Genomic DNA, 11,417 nt, shown 5'->3' on the forward strand with positions numbered 1-11,417 from the left:
GCCCCCAAGAAGACGCGATCCATATGATGGGAATTTTTACATGTTGGATTTAGTGTCTAAGACCATAACTATAATTGGTATGTACTTGACCTGAGAGTAGCATGGTCCATTTGGGTTGCGTGGCACCAGACAATTTGTAAGGATGGACTTATGAGGAGAGGATATTTATGATTTGTTAATATATTATAAGTTCTAATATATTAATATGAAATCGTATTATTTAATTAGTATTGATCAAGAATTAATTTGGAATTAATTTTGTGATCAAAAGAGACTAATTAATTATATGGGGATTGATTGTGTAAATCATTCATTCTTATAAAGTGGGCTTATGATCCATAGTTCCTTATGTTGGGCTAAACCTATGTGACAACCCATGGATGATCCACATAGGTTTTAACCCATGGAGCATGAGGGATATGGAAAGTCATTAGGTTTTACATGGTGTAACCCTAATTAGCCACACTATATAAGAGACCCTAAGGTGTAACGCCCGTGTTTCTGGGCTTGCCATTTTTAGCAATGTAATAGTCTAGGTTAACCTTGTAACTCAACTTGAAATAATAAGAATGTATTATTTGTGAATTATTTGAATTATGTGATTTATGTGTGTATTTTCTTAATTTTTATAATTTAATGAATTAAGAATGAAATAAGCGTCAAAATTAAAGTGTGAGATACGCCCGATATCTTTGCATAAAGTTGTAGTGGTCGAAACAAGGATTTCGGAGATATAAGGAATGCCAAAATCCGAGTTATAACGAAGAAGTTATGACCTGTCAAAGTTTCGAGACAGAACCGGCACGATGCCGAGTGACGTAAAATATGAATTTAAGATAGAGCGATATTTAGCCTTAGCGATCTAAACGAAAGTCGTAGATTTCGTTAAACTGAGAGCGTGCATAAAAGGAACGCCCAAATCTGACTTCGTATAAGGAAGTTATGATTTTCTGAAGTTTCGACGTGGCAGTATGCAGCCCGAATACTCGATTTGAGATCGAGCGGTTTTTAGCTGAAACAATCTAAATGAGAATCGAAGATCTTGTTGTTAGTAGCGAAGCAATGAAAAGTTAGGCGAGAACGGACGTCAGACGAAGAAGTTATGAATTTATAACGAAGTTTTTCTGTCCCGGCCTTCTAAAAATAAATAATAAAAATAAAAGTCAAAATTAGCCGACGGAGTCTAAATGAAAGTTGTAGAGTACGGTCTGACCTTCGCGTGGATATAAAGAACGTCGAAAACGGAGCTCGTATGCGAAAGTTACGCAATTTAGAAGTGTGACAAGTCAATTACGCCCCGCGTAATTTGAGTACGCCCCGCGTACTCAGTCGGATGCAACTTGTCTGACCAATACTCGAGTGCCACCAGTCGACGCACGCAGTGACGTCAAAGTACGCCCCGCGTAATATGAGTACGCCCCGCGTAATCCCAGACCCAGCAGCCTATAAATAGAACTCGAATTCAGCCATTTTCTCTTGTTCAAACTCTTCTTTCTCTCTAAGTTTTGCCTCGTTTTGCGTGCCGTTTATACCCCGAAGCCCCGGTAATATTCTCGAGCCCCGAAGCAAGATCCGAAGTCCCGAGAATCCCGAAGAGCGTTATTCCCGAGCTGAAACGCTGCCCGCGAGGAGCCCGGTTTTGTGAAGATCTTCCAGATCTACGGAGAAACACCTCTTCTGCAAGCCGTAGTGCTGCCCGATCATCTTCTGATCAAGTGAGTGTGTAGTTACTTTCATTCCAACACAATATTATGAAGTATTTTATACGTGCTATGTGTATATATTTTGTTGTTATATATGTGAATGTATACCCACTCTCTTCTATCTTATAGATCTGATTATTTCTCTATGAAATACGTGTTATGTGTGTGTGTGCCTCATCTGTTATGTGAAAAATGTTTTGATTGAGCATGCTATACAGGTTTTGAAACTACGTATAAAAATGTATATTTTATCTACTAATATGTTGGGTAGAATATGGGTAGATAGTTGGTGTGTAATAAACAGATGAGAGGTCTCGATGTTGTTTTGATCCAGTCATCTAGCGGAATTTAGATGACGACCACGGACTTTTCTAGATAGTCCAGTGGAACGCTAGCAGGCTCATAACCTGTAGGTGTTAATGAACTTGGGTGTTCATTCGCTGTATTCCATCCCCCCCATGGTTGCCTTATTTGACTTATATTGCTGAGGAACCCCCGAAGCATGTGTAGTCGCCCCGATGAAATATTCTTAGACTAGGTCCCTTGTGTTAGTTATTTTAGGGACATAAAGTGAGAATAACGGGAATGGGTAACTGGGTTATTGTTGATTGATAATAATTAATTTAATTATTTATTGTGGGTTGAAAACCCTATATGCTCACCAGGCTCCCAAGCCTGACCCACTCAGTTGATTTATTTTACAGGAAGTGGCGCAAGAGCTTAAGATGGGCGAACATCAAGTTGTTTTGTTTACAAGTCTGTATATGTATATATTTGTTGAAAGACTTGTAATGCTATCGTTTATGCTTTATGATCTGTATCGGAACATGACATCCCGACTTTTGATTATGAAATGAAATCATATTTCTTTATGAAATGTTTTGATAAATATCTATTTTATCATGTTTTGTTTTTGGGAACAAATTCCGCATCTCTTTCAAAATTAAAAGGATTTACTCTGAAAATTATTTTAAAAAGCATAAATGAAATCGGTCTTTTCTGGCCGAGATTTTGGGGATGTCACAGTTGGTATCAGAGCATTAGTTTAAGCGAACTAGGAATTTGTAGGATTTCTAGACTTAAACTTAGAATGCTAAGTGGAATTTTGAGATGTGTCTGTTATGTTTTAAGACACAAGCACTAGTTTATTTTAGGAAAGTTGCCTAAAATGCTTTATGTGCTAAATGTTATATGTTGCCATATATGATATTATTTGTTCGGATCTATGGTCTGTTGCCGACCGGATCTAGAAACCTTATGTGTGTAGGATTCTAAGCGTACGTCTACGATATTAGAACTAGCATGTAATCGTTTGGAGTAATAAGGTGAAATTATTCGGTGTGTAGATCAAAAATGGTGAGAACAAGAAGTGGAGTTGGAAATGCTGATGAAAATAGGAATCAACCACCAGTGATTGAACAAAGACCTGTTGTAGCAGCAGCACCTGAGCCAATAACCATGGCTGGTGTGCAATTGATGATTCAGACGATGTTGGATCGTCAGATGGAGGAAACTAGACGGTTGCTTCAACAAAATCGTGAAGAACTGTCGATTCGTGTGGAAGAGCCTGAATTAAATGAAGGGCACTCGGAAGGTGGAAACTTCAGTGGATCAGTTGGTCAAGCCAACCCACCGATAGTTAGGCAAGATAACCGCGATGGAAGGAATGATGGAATGGGATGCAAGTACAAGGACTTTTTGACTTGCAAACCATCAACCTTCAATGGAAAGGAGGATCCGATTGGAGTTATGGATTGGATCTCAGAAATGGAATTGGCCTTCATGACGTGTGGCTGCAGAGGTAAGTTGCAAACTATCTATGCCGTGTGTCAATTCCGAGGTGGAGCTGTTCATTGGTGGAACACTCTAGGGAAGACTTTGAGCCCTAATGAGCCACTGCAATTGTCATGGGTAGAGTTCTTGGTGCAGTTTAAGCGCAAGTTCTGCTCAGCCCAAAATATGTTGGAGTTGGAGAACAAGTTCCTGACATTGACTAAGGGCAGTATGTCAGTTGATGAATACACCAATAACTTCACCGATAAGATGGAGTTTGCCTTGCGTATCGTTCCAGACGAGCTGACGAAGGTGGACCGGTATGCGAAGGGACTCTCATGGGAGTATGAGGTGCCAGTACGTCAGGCACATACTTTAGAGGCAGCTATCTGGGCTGCCAAGTCTGTTGAGAACATGATAAAGGGGAGAACCACCAACAAGGTTGAGGTTGGTGAGAAGAGGAAGTTTGAGGGAACATCTGGTTCTGGCAAGAAAAGCAAATTTTCGAAATCTGATTCGAAAAGGTTTGGTGGGGGTAAAGGAGGGGAAGCGAAGTGGTGTGAAAAGTGTAAGAAAAAGCACTTCGGGAAATGTAGCGAGGATGTAACTTGCTACAAGTGTGGAAAGGTTGGACATTTTGCCAATGAATGTCCGAACAACAAAAGGATGTGTTTTGGTTGTAATGAAGAGGGGCATATTTTGAAAGACTGTCCGAAGAAGAAGGAGGCAGCTAAGCCCAACATTCCACCAAAGCCGAAGGCGAGAGCATTCCAGATGACACTGGAAGCTGCTAAGGATGAAGCTGATGTCGCTTCAGGTACCTTTCTTGTTAACAATTTGCCTGCCCAAATTTTATTTGATTCTGGAGCCAACTACTCCTTTATATCGCATGAATTTGGTAGAAAACTAGCTTTGCATGTTGATAGACTAGATAATGCTTTATTAGTCGAAGTTGCTAGTGGCAAGTTTGTACCTGTTAGCCATTGTATGAAAAACATCTTAATCGACTTGAATGGGAATAAGTTCCACGAGGAATTATTTCCTATCGAACTTAATGGTTTCGACATCGTGTTGGGAATGGATTGGCTCAGCGCCAATGATGCCGAAATTTTATGCAAAAAGAAGATAGTTAAAGTAAACCCGCCTGGAAAGGAATCGTTTATGGTGTATGGGGACAAACGCCGAGTGAATTCTGGAATCATTTCCCTAATGAAAGCCAGAAAGTGTTTGACCAAGGGATGTACATCATATTTAGCATTCGTGATTGATGCTAAGAAGGAAAAGAAGGTGATGCAGAGTATTCCTGTGGTGTGTGATTATCCGGAAGTATTTCCCGAAGATCTTCCTGGATTACCACCTGATCGACAAGTGGAATTCCGTATTGACTTGTTACCAGGAACCACGCCAATAGCAAAAGCACCTTATCGATTAGCACCAACGGAGATGAAGGAGCTGATGATGCAACTTCAAGAGTTGTTGGACAAAGGTTTCATTAGACCTAGTTCATCGCCCTGGGGAGCTCCGGTGTTATTCGTGAAGAAGAAAGATGTAAGTATGAGAATGTGCATTGATTACAGAGAGCTGAACAAGGCAACAATAAAGAATAGATATCCGTTGCCAAGGATTGATGACCTATTTGATCAATTGCAAGGTTCGAGCTATTTCTCGAAGATCGATCTTAGGTCAGGATATCATCAGCTGAAAGTAAGAGAGCAGGATATAGAGAAGACTGCGTTCAGAACTAGATATGGACACTACGAGTTCTTGGTTATGTCGTTTGGACTAACCAATACTCCGGCAGCATTCATGGATTTAATGAATAGGGTTTGTAATCCGTTCCTTGATAAATCCGTGATAGTGTTCATCGACGACATTCTGATTTACTCAAAAAGCCAGGAGGAGCATGGCAGACACTTGCGAGAAGTGTTAGAAGTTTTGAAGAAGGAGAAGCTGTATGCTAAGTTCTCCAAATGTGATTTTTGGATTCGTGAAGTCCAATTCTTGGGTCACGTGGTCAACCAGGAAGGGATAATGGTTGATCCAGCAAAGATTGAAGCTGTAATGAAGTGGGAACAACCGAAAAGTCCCACGGAGATCCGAAGCTTTTTAGGATTAGCCGGATATTACCGAAGGTTTATCCAAGGCTTTTCTTCGATTGCTACTCCATTGACAGCTTTGACCCACAAAGGAGCTGCTTATGCTTGGAGTGAGAAGCATAAAGAAGCATTCGAGAAGCTAAAGAAGAAACTATGCGAGGCACCGATACTTTCTCTACCCGATGGAGTTGAAGACTTTGCTGTTTATAGCGATGCGTCTAGGGTTGGATTGGGTTGTGTTTTAACCCAAAGAGAAAAGGTGATAGCATATGCGTCTCGACAACTGAAAGAGCATGAAAAGAACTACCCGACTCATGATTTGGAGTTGGCAGCAGTAGATTTTCGCTCTGAAGATATGGAGGCATTACCTCTATGGCACTAAGTGCAAACTTTTCACTGATCATAAGAGTCTACAATATCTCTTTAATCAGAAGGAATTGAATATGAGGCAACGACGCTGGCTGGAATTACTCAAGGACTACGACTGCGAGATACTTTACCACCCCGGTAAGGCTAATATTGTTGCTGATGCTCTCAGTCGGAAAGTCAATCTTGAAAGGAAAAGGCCAAGAGCGTTGAGAATTGAAGTTGTCTCGACCATTGTGGAAAGTATAAAGAAAGCTCAAGAGGAAGCTTCTGAGAAAAATGACCGAAAGGAGGAACGTTTGGGTAAAACGTTGGTGTTTGGTACAAACGGTCATGGACTGAAGGTATTCCAAGATCGTATTTGGGTACCTAAGTCAGGAGGAATTAGAGATCTTCTGATGGAAGAAGCTCACAAGACCATGTATTCGATTCATCCCGGTAGCACTAAAATGTATAGGGACCTGAAACCCTACTACTGGTGGCCGACGATGAAGCTTGATGTTGCAAAGTATGTAGCCGAGTGTGTGACTTGTGCGAGAGTCAAGACACAACATCAGAAACCGTACGGGAGTTTAGAACCTTTACCTGTGCCTATGGGTAAGTGGGAAGACATTGCCATGGATTTTGTCACTAAACTGCCCAGAACAAAGAATGGTCACGACATGATTTGGGTGGTCGTTGATCGATTCACTAAGAGTGCGCATTTCATAGCAGCCAAGGAGAAATGGTCTATGGAAAAGCTTGCGAATTCTTACGTAAAGGAAATTGTGAGGCTACACGGAGTTCCGTTAACAATTGTGTCGGATCGTGATAGTCGTTTCACCTCGCGATTTTGGAAAAGTCTACAAGAAGAATTGGGTACCAAGTTGTGTTTAAGTACAGTTTACCATCCGCAGACCGATGGTCAGAGCGAACGAACGATACAAACACTTGAAGATATGTTGAGAGCATGTACCTTGGAATTCCTAGGTAATTGGGATGAACATTTACCATTGGTAGAATTTTCCTATAACAATAGTTTTCACTCGAGCATTAAGATGGCACCTTACCAAGCTTTGTATGGACAAAAGTGTCGTACGCCGTCTTGTTGGCTTGAGGCTGGGGAAAAGCAGTTTATGGGACCGGAGATGGTTCATCAGACTGCTGAAAAGTTGAAAATAATTAGGGAAAGAATGTTAGCAGCTCAAGATCGTCAAAAGAGTTATGCTGACAAAAAGCGAAGACCGATGACTTTTGAAGTTGGGGATTCGGTTTTGCTTAAAGTCTCGCCGTGGAAGGGACTTATAAGATTTGGTAAAAGGGGAAAGTTGAGTCCAAGGTTTATTGGACCGTTTAAAGTTCTTCAGAGGATTGGGAACCAAGCTTACAAGCTCGAACTACCAGAAGAACTAAATGGAATTCATAACACTTTCCATGTGTGTTATTTGAGGAAGTTCACGGGAGAAGTTCCCGACATTATTCCACTTTCAGAGTTGAGGATCGATGAGAACAAAAGGTTGATTGAGGAACCGGAGGCAATTGTTGACCGAAAGACTAAGAAATTGCGACGTAAGATGGTGGAGTTAGTGCTTGTCCGATGGAAACACACGAATGGGCCGAATCTCACCTGGGAGACGGAGAGTGACATGAGGAGTCGCTATCCGCATTTGTTTGTTGATGTGTGATTCCGGGGACGGAATCATTCTAAGGTGGAGAGAATTGTAACGCCTGTGTTTCTGGGCTTGCCATTTTTAGCAATGTAATAGTCTAGGTTAACCTTGTAACTCAACTTGAAATAATAAGAATGTATTATTTGTGAATTATTTGAATTATGTGATTTATGTGTGTATTTTCTTAATTTTTATAATTTAATGAATTAAGAATGAAATAAGCGTCAAAATTAAAGTGTGAGATACGCCCGATATCTTTGCATAAAGTTGTAGTGGTCGAAACAAGGATTTCGGAGATATAAGGAATGCCAAAATCCGAGTTATAACGAAGAAGTTATGACCTGTCGAAGTTTCGAGACAGAACCGACACGACGCCGAGTGACGTAAAATATGAATTTAAGATAGAGCGATATTTAGCCTTAGCGATCTAAACGAAAGTCGTAGATTTCGTTAAACTGAGAGCGTGCATAAAAGGAACGCCCAAATCTGACTTCGTATAAGGAAGTTATGATTTTCTGAAGTTTCGACGTGGCAGTATGCAGCCCGAATACTCGATTTGAGATCGAGCGGTTTTTAGCTGAAACAATCTAAATGAGAATCGAAGATCTTGTTGTTAGTAGCGAAGCAATGAAAAGTTAGGCGAGAACGGACGTCAGACGAAGAAGTTATGAATTTATAACGAAGTTTTTCTGTCCCGGCCTTCTAAAAATAAATAATAAAAATAAAAGTCAAAATTAGCCGACGGAGTCTAAATGAAAGTTGTAGAGTACGGTCTGACCTACGCGTGGATATAAAGAACGTCGAAAACGGAGCTCGTATGCGAAAGTTACGCAATTTAGAAGTGTGACAAGTCAATTACGCCCCGCGTAATTTGAGTACGCCCCGCGTACTCAGTCGGATGCAACTTGTCTGACCAATACTCGAGTGCCACCAGTCGACGCACGCAGTGACGTCAAAGTACGCCCCGCGTAACCCGAGTACGCCCCACGTACTGAGTACGCCCCGCGTAATATGAGTACGCCCCGCGTAATCCCAGACCCAGCAGCCTATAAATGGAACTCGAATTCAGCCATTTTCTCTTGTTCAAACTCTTCTTTCTCTCTAAGTTTTGCCTCGTTTTGCGTGCCGTTTATACCCCGAAGCCCCGGTAATATTCTCGAGCCCCGAAGCAAGATCCGAAGTCCCGAGAATCCCGAAGAGTGTTATTCCCGAGCCGAAACGCTGCCCGCGAGGAGCCCGGTTTTGTGAAGATCTTCCAGATCTACGGAGAAACACCTCTTCTGCAAGCCGTAGTGCTGCCCGATCATCTTCTGATCAAGTGAGTGTGTAGTTACTTTCATTCCAACACAATATTATGAAGTATTTCCTATAAAATACGTGTTATGTGTATATATTTGGTTGTTATACGTGTGAGTGTATATTCACTCTCTTCTATCTTATAGATCTGAAGTATTCTCTATGAAATACGTGTTATGTGTGTATGCCTCATCTGTTATGTGAAAAATGTTTTGATTGAGCATGCTATACAGGTTTTGAAACTACGTATAAAAATGTATATTTTATCTACTAATATGTTGGGTAGAATATGGGTAGATAGTTGGTGTGTAATAAACAGATGAGAGGCCTCGATGTTGTTTTGATCCAGTCATCTAGCGGAATTTAGATGACGACCACGGACTTTTCTAGATAGTCCAGTGGAACGCTAGCAGGCTCATAACCTGTAGGTGTTAATGAACTTGGGTGTTCATTCGCTGTATTCCATCCCCCCATGGTTTTAACCCATGGAGCATGAGGGATATGGAAAGTCATTAGGTTTTACATGGTGTAACCCTAATTAGCCACACTATATAAGAGACCCTAAGGCTACCAAAATTGTCACCTAAGTGAAAGGAAAGCGCTCTTTTGTGTGCAAGTACACTTCTCTTAAGTTATTCTACTTGTTGGTGGTGCTGTGTGATGCATTTGAGGCATCACACTTGGGGTGCTAGGCTCTTAAAGACTTAAGGAATCAAGCTACAAGAAAAGGTATGTCATTCTACTAGATTTTTTGTATTACACATGCTTCATGATATGCTAGTTAGGATGAAACCTTGGAAAAATGAAAGTTTACATGTATAAAAGAGAAAACATAGATCCAAGGTTTCTAGGGTTGCATGCACACATTAGGAGTGTTAGAATGCTCTAAACCCTTCAGTGGTATTAGAGCCTAGAATTTTTTCCATTATACTTGATGCTACTTGTTTTCAAAGCTTGAAAAAATTGAATTTATGCTATCTGGACAGTGGACTCGACGAGTCCACCCTATAAACTGACCAACTCGCCGAGTCAGTTCATGCACTCGACAAGTTGGTGCTCCTGGATGCAGATTTTCGAGTTTTAAAGATGGAATTGGACTAGGATCATTACCCAAAACTGTTTTTAAACAAATAAACCTGTTTTTGATGTGGCAATGATTGTGCTTATCCAATTTTAAAGATAATGGTCAAAGTTTCAAGTTTTATATTAGTTTATATGATTCTTGAAAATTGCTGATGTGAATTATCCATGCTTATGAGTTTTGCTAGATCATAGATATTATCTGACATTTCTTGTTAGTTTAATTATTCATCTAAATGTCTTTTAAGGGACTCCATAACGTGTCCTCAAGTTATGGAATTCCAAAAGTCTTTTCCTTAAAAGTCATTAAAACTCATAAGTTATACAAATGAAAGGTTTTGAATAGTTTCTAAACTTGCCCTCAAGTTTTGGAGTTTGTAAAGTCCCTTTAGAATACTTTAATTCTGTAACATCCCCCTCTGGCACGTATCACAATATTGTTCGCTTTGGGCCACTCGGCACGAGGACTTCCCAGGGGATCACCCATCCCGGTACTACTCCCGCCCGAGCACGCTTAACTGCAGAGTTCTTATGAGATCTGCTGCCCTCACGGCTTTAAAACGCATTGTGACAAGGAAGGTATCCACACCCCTTAAAAGGAGATGTTTTGTTCTCCTTCCAAGCCGATGTGGGATCAGATCTAACCCACTTTCACCCCCCCATTATAGGGTTCAACGTCCCTACCGAACACATCGACCCGTGCCCTAGCTCTGATACCATTTGTAACACCCCCCTCTGGCACGTATCACAATATTGTCCGCTTTGGGCCACTCGACACGAGGACTTCCCAGGGGGTCACCCATCCCGGTACTACTCCCGCCCGAGCACGCTTAACTGCAGAGTTCTTATGGGATCTGCTGCCCTCACGGCTTTAAAACGCGTTGTGATAGGGAATGTATCCACACCCCTTATAAGGAATGCTTAGTTCTCCTTCCCAGCTGATGTGGGATCAGATCTAAACCACTTTCACCCCCCATTATAGGGTTCGACGTCCCTATCGAACACATCGACCCGTGCCCTAGCTCTGATACCATTTGTAACACCCCCCTCTGGCACGTATCACAATATTGTGATACGTGCCAGAGGGGGGTGTTACAAATAGTATCAGAGCTAGGGCACGGGTCGATGTGTTCGACAGGGACGTCGAACCCTATAATGGGGGGTGAAAGTGGTTTAGATCTGATCCCACATCGGCTGGGAAGGAGAACTAAGCATTCCTTATAAGGGGTGTGGATACATTCCCTATCACAACGCGTTGTAAAGCCGTGAGGGCAGCAGATCCCATAAGAACTCTGCAGTTAAGCGTGCTCGGGCGGGAGTAGTACCGGGATGGGTGACCCCCTGGGAAGTCCTCGTGCCGAGTGGCCCAAAGCGGACAATATTGTGATACGTGCCAGAGAGGGGGTGTTACAAGATGGTATCAGAGCCAGGGCACGGGTCGATGTGTTCGACAG

General features: G+C 41.7%; 1 pseudogene; it reads right to left on the bottom strand.

Moving 5' to 3' along the window:
- Window positions 1-10,729: 10,729 nt before the first annotated feature.
- LOC145013719 (5S ribosomal RNA) lies at window positions 10,730-10,847 on the bottom strand (annotated as a pseudogene).
- Between the last annotated feature and the right edge of the window lie 570 nt (window positions 10,848-11,417).

The sequence above is a fragment of the Lactuca saligna genome, chromosome 8 (assembly GCF_052625555.1).
Source record: "Lactuca saligna cultivar CGN05327 chromosome 8, ASM5262555v1, whole genome shotgun sequence".
NCBI lineage: Eukaryota > Viridiplantae > Streptophyta > Magnoliopsida > Asterales > Asteraceae > Lactuca > Lactuca saligna.